This window comes from Lathyrus oleraceus, chromosome 4, assembly GCF_024323335.1.
Source record: "Lathyrus oleraceus cultivar Zhongwan6 chromosome 4, CAAS_Psat_ZW6_1.0, whole genome shotgun sequence".
Taxonomy (NCBI): Eukaryota; Viridiplantae; Streptophyta; class Magnoliopsida; order Fabales; family Fabaceae; genus Lathyrus; species Lathyrus oleraceus.
Genome location: NC_066582.1, coordinates 489702291 through 489708568, shown reverse-complemented (window position 1 = coordinate 489708568; position 6278 = coordinate 489702291).

Sequence of the window (6278 nt, the reverse complement as noted above, 5' to 3'; positions counted from 1 at the left end):
GAAACCTCTGCTTATTCCTTTTCCATGGCTGGGTAGATAGATCAGAGAACTAAGGAATTCTAGAGTCAGTCTCCGATAAGTGACGAATTGTCTACGGATAGGAGTGGTTTCCCATCCTATCTGACTCAGTAAATACAAGACACTCTCTCTTAGTCCAAGGGCAGTCATTGCCCAATCATCAGCATACAAACTAGGTAGCATCTCTCTTTCTGCTAGTTCCTCAAACCTTTGTTTCTGAGCTTTCCCTCTGAATTTGATACCCATACGATCAATTTGTCCCATCAGGTTAGTGTTAGCTAGAGAAAGGAAAAACAAGAGTTTTAGTCAGAATTTGGCCAAATGCCGAAAGAATAGAAGAAGAAAAATTAAAATAGATTAAGAATGAATACTAAATAAAATTTAAAAGAATAATTAAGTAAGAAATGAAAATATAAATATTTGTGGGTTGTCTCCCACTAAGCGCTTTGTTTAATGTCGCAAGCTCGACAATAAACTATCAAATATAATCTATAAAATTTGGGGGCACTACGTCTAAGTGCAGGACTTGTGAATCTTCAATGTTTTCTGTATGATGATAATGTTTTAGACGCTGTCCGTTTACGATAAACGGTTCAATGGATTTTCCTTTAATTTCCACCGCTCCACTGGGGAAAACATTAGTAATTTGAAAAGGACCTGACCATCTAGATCGTAGTTTTCCCGGAAATAACTTTAGCCTAGAGTTGAATAACAGGACTGTATCGCCTTGTTTGAAGATTTTCCTTGATATACGCTTGTCATGCCATTGTTTTGTTCTTTCTTTGTAGATTCTGGCATTTTCGTAAGCGTCTCGTCTGAGTTCCTCTAATTCGTTTATATCAAGGATTCACTTTTCACCGGCGGCCTTATAGTTTAAATTTAGATTTTTAATAGCCAAGTAGGCCTTATGTTCCAATTCTACTGGGAGGTGGCAGGATTTTCCATAAATAAGCTTAAATGGGGTTGTCCCTATGGGAGTTTTGTAAGCAGTTCGATATGCCCATAAAGCTTTTGGTAATTTCAATGACCAGTCTTTCCTTGAGGTGGTGACTGTTTTTTCCAATATTTGTTTGATTTCTCTGTTAGACACTTCCACTTGCCCACTCTTTTGGGGGTGGTAAGGTGTCGCTACTCTATGCCTTACGCCATACTTAAACAATAGTTTTTTGAGTACCTTGGATATGAAATGCGATCCACCATCACTGACTACTATTCTTGGGACACCAAATCTCGGAAATATTATATTCTTAAAGAGTCTAGTTACTACTCGTGTGTCGTTTGTTGGAGAAGCTATAGCTTCAATCCATTTTGATACGTAGTCAACTGCTACGAGTATGTACTTGTTACCGAAAGAAGATGGAAAAGGTCCCATGAAGTCTATTCCCCACACGTCGAAAATCTCTACTTCTAAAATGCCCTTTTGTGGCATTTCGTCACGTCTAGATATGTTTCCTGTGCGTTGACATCTATCACATTTCTTGATAGCCGCATGCACATCCTTCCATATATTTGGCCAATAAAAACTGGCTTGTAGGATTTTGGAGCAGGTCTTGGATGTACTTGCATGTCCACCATAAGGAGCGGAGTGACAGTGTTAGATTATATTTTCTATCTCTTCTTCAGGTATACACCGACGGAAAATACCGTCGGGGCCTCTTTTGAAAAGTAAAGGGTCATCCCAGTAATAGTGTTTTATGTCATAGAAGAATCGTTTCTTCTGCTGGTAGGATAAAGTAGGTGGAACTATTCCGGCAGCTAAATAATTTACGAGATCAGCGTACCATGGTGTAACACATATAGCTAAGGTGGTTTCTACCTATTTATCGGCTTTATTTTCTTCCAAAGTAGCTATAAGTTTATCGTACGAGAAATCATCGTTGATCGATGTTGTTTCCGGTTCCAGGTTTTCAAGTCTAGAGAGGTGATCTGCTACTACGTCTTCAGTTCCTTTTTTATCTTTGATTTCCAAATCGAACTCTTGTAGCAACAGGATCCATCTTAGGAGTCTAGGTTTAGCATCCTTTTTTGTTAAGAGGTACTTGATAGCAGCGTGGTCGGTGTAAATGATTATTTTGGCTCCAACCAAGTAAGAACGAAATTTATCTAGTGCAAACACTACTGCTAATAGTTCTTTCTCGGTTGTGGCGTAATTCATTTGTGCTTCATCTAGAGTTCTACTTGCGTAATATATGACGTGAAGCTTTTTATCCTTTCGTTGTCCTAAAACAGCGCCCACGGCGTAATCACTGGCATCACACATTATTTCGAATGGTTCGTTCCAATCTGGTGTTTGCATTATGGGCGCGGAGATCAATGCTTGTTTAAGCGTTTGGAATGCTTCTAAACATTTGTTGTCGAAGATGAATTCAACATCTTTCATCAATAGTTCGGTCAAAGGTTTAGTTATTTTAGAGAAGTCTTTAATGAATCGTCGGTAAAAACCGACATGTCCTAAGAAGCTTCGTACTTCTCTCACAGTTTTCGGAGGTTGAAGGTTTTCGATTACCTCTATTTTGGCTTTGTCTACTTCAATTCCTCTATTTGATATGATATGTCCTAAAACAATTCCTTCTTGTACCATAAAGTGACATTTTTCCCAATTAAGTACTAGGTTTACTTTTACAGATCGTTCTAGAACTCTTTCTAGGTTTTCAAGACATTCTTCAAAGCTTTGCCCGCATACGGAAAAGTCATCCATAAATACTTCCATGATATTTTCGATAAAATCGGCGAATATTGCCATCATGCACCTTTGGAAGGTTGCGGGAACATTGCACAAGCCAAACGGCATTCGTCTATAAGCGAAAGTGCCAAAAGGACACGTGAATGTTGTCTTTTCTTGGTCATCAGGATGAATTGGTATTTGAAAGAAACCTGAGTAACCGTCTAGATAGAAGAAATGAGAATGTTTTGCTAATCGTTCTAACATCTGGTCAATGAATGTGTAACACCTCAAAATTTGCCCTCCTCTCTTGGGACTAGCTAACATATTGCATTGCATTTTTTTAGGTCATTAGGCATTGCATATTGCGTATCATGTGGTTACATTGTGCAAGTCATCCTTCAAAAGTCTTGGTCAGAAGATAAGGGACTAATGTGCAAGCTAGGGTTTCATCCTTGAGCCATTTCATCAGAGAATTGAGGCTCAGCTTGATCAGTGCATTGCCAAATTCATCTATCAGCTGAAAAAGTCAACTGTGCTTGATTTTATGGATTTGGAGGTGGGAGAGAGTTGGATACACTTCATTCATGTGGGAATAAGTTTCATTTGACATGTCAAAGCTCAAGAATGAAGAAAATAAAGTCAGGACAAAAATTTCCAAAAATAGAAAGTGACTTGTAATGGAAGTTTCCAAAAATGGAAAGTTTTTCACCACAAAATTACGTGTCCAAAAAAGCTTCAAATGAAAATTTGTTCAACATGAAAGTTGTAGATCTTGTTCTCACCTTTCTAAAAAGTCCAAGAACTTGAAATTCCCATGTATGGTTGACAAGTTATGGTCCATTCATTTTCCAAAAATGCCTATAATCAAAGTGGCATAACTTTCACATGGAGTGTCCAAATTGAGTGATCTTTTTATGAGCAAACTCCATTTCACATGTACTTTCATGATGTATGGTCAAAATTCATCGAAAATGGTCAATGCAAAAAGTCAAATTTCAAGTGGACTTAATTGCATTTTTGGTGTGAACATGTGATTTTGAGATTTACAAGGCCAATTGACATGAGAACCATTCCAACACACTCCAAATATCATTTAGGACTTGTATGAGCTGTCATGAGCTGTCACATTGCAATATTGGAGAAGGTCATTTTTGCCCTTGCACCTAAATGCACATTTTCACTAATCACATGGTTTTTGCTAATTGAGATTAGCAAAGTGATTAAGGCCTTGGTATTTAATCCTAATTGTAACAGAATTTGTTAACACAATTGCACATTCCAAGAAATCTAACAAACTTTCCCTCCATTTTCTCTCAATTTCTCAAGAACTTCATCAAGCTTTTTTTGATCCAAACTCCATCAAATCTCAATCAATTTGCACGGTTCTTTGTGGATTCATCTTCTACAAGCTTCAATCTCCATCTGTTTCATCAAGCCATTGCCAAACACTCCAAGAATCGCAACTGTTCATACCTTGCTCATCAATGGTGATTTGATTATTCTCACATCTGGATCGTGCTGGAGCTAAACTAGCTGTTCTATTCAACTTCTTCAACCTTCATCATCATCTGTTTTGGATAATTGGAGCAAAATACATCAAGATCCATTGCCGTCTTCAACCTAAGGTTAATTTTCGAATCTCACCATTTCTTGAATTGTCATATGCGCATTGTAGTGCGTTCATTGTAGATTAACGTGATATGTTTGGTTTGTGAATTGGTTGACTGTGGAGAGAGTAATCGCGACTTGAATGTTTGATGTCATAACTTGTTTCACTCGATCCCGTGGTTGTGTTAGGAATTAGGTTGAATGAGTTACGTATCCATGTTCCTTGTGAAAAGACGGTTCCATTGATTATGCATTTGTTGATTTTGATGAAGTTTCGTTGTTCATGATTTTTTTGCATTTTCTGGAAATTTCTTGGTGAAGAACGATGAACCATGTGTGTTTGATCCATTTTTCTGGATTTCATTTCAAATTACATGTTTACCGCCAGGTTTAGCCAGTAGAAGCGCGCCATGCATTGTAATTGGAACGACGTCGTTTTGGCCAGTGGCATTAGTATTACAAAAATGCCACTGGCGCATTAAATTAATTATTATCTTAATTTGCTTTTTCATTTTTATTTTCATTTGATGCCATGATCTTCAAAAATTCCTAGAGACTTCATTTTTCATCCAAATTGAGTGAGACTTTTTGCATTATTTTCATGATGATGTGTAGAATTTAATGGTTATTTTTGTGGATTTTTTGCACGTGTAGAAAATTAATTGGCCTAGGGTTTGTTTCAATGTATGCATTTTGTACATGTCTTACCAAAACCTTCATGAAATGATGATGCTTGTAAAGAAATGAATGAAAATTTCTGTGCTTGTTCTGGACATGTTGATGGTGATTTTCATGTAGAGTTTGTGATTTTTGGATATTTGGTGATGGAGATATGATTTTTTGAATTAAGGTGTGACAATTTGTGTCACACCAAGCTAGGTCAACTTCATGATTTTATTTAAAATGCTTAGGGGTGTTGATTTGAGCTGAAATTTTGTGTGGATGATCATTGATATGTCAAGATTACATATGAATTTTTATGGAATTGTTGATGTTATTTTCTAATTGATTGGTAATTTTCTTCTCTGTTGGCTCATTTTGTGAGTTTGTGTGACACATGTTGGCATTTTGCTTGTGAAACTCTCATATTGTATTGGATGAAGATGAAATTTGGTATGAGCATTGTAGACACATTATAGGACATTATGGTTTTGATCCCATTCATTTCTTAATTGTTGTCACTGTTTTATGATTTATGGAATTGGATGCTTGTTTGGATGCCTTGAATTGGCTTGTATAAATGTGTCTGGACTTCTTTATTTTCATTGACCTACTTCCTTTTGTCCAATTGAGCTGAAAATTGACATGATATGCCTTGAATGTGTCCTGTTTAGGTGTGAATTTTTGTGGAATTAATTGAATTGTTTTGATATGGATTTGATTGAGATAGTTCTGTTTGGTCATTTGAAGTTGCAAATTGCATGTTGGATGCTATTTTGTGCATAAAATGATAATGGTGAAGGGTATGAGCATGGGACCAATTTCATTTGTTTCTAATTTGTTTGAATGTGATTTTGGATAAATTTCACTTGCTGTTTTGATTTTTTCTTCCCCTTTGGACCCTAGGCTTGGCCTAGTGGTCTAGTTTCTCACATTTGGTTTGGATTTTCAGGTTAAATGTGCAAAAGGCTTAAGGAGAAAAATTCAAGTTGTAAATTAAGATTGTTTGATGTTGTAAACTAACATTGGTTTTGTGTTGTAGGTTTGATGCTTGAGTTTGAGCTCATGGCTTGCACTTGTGTGCATTAACTTGTGTTGTCTGTATAGATTGACTTTTGCTGTTTATTGTTGGTTTGTCTGAGTACTGATGATACTTGATTGATTTCAGGTACATTTAGTCGCTTACAGTTCTTTAAGAACTTGCTTGCTGCTGCTTGGTTGTATAAACCAGTTGAGGTAGACTCTCTTGTCTTCATGTAGTCTGGAAGACCTGGCCTGTTACTTGGCCAGGCAACTGTCTGAAGTCCTCCTTAAGAGGCGATGTTTG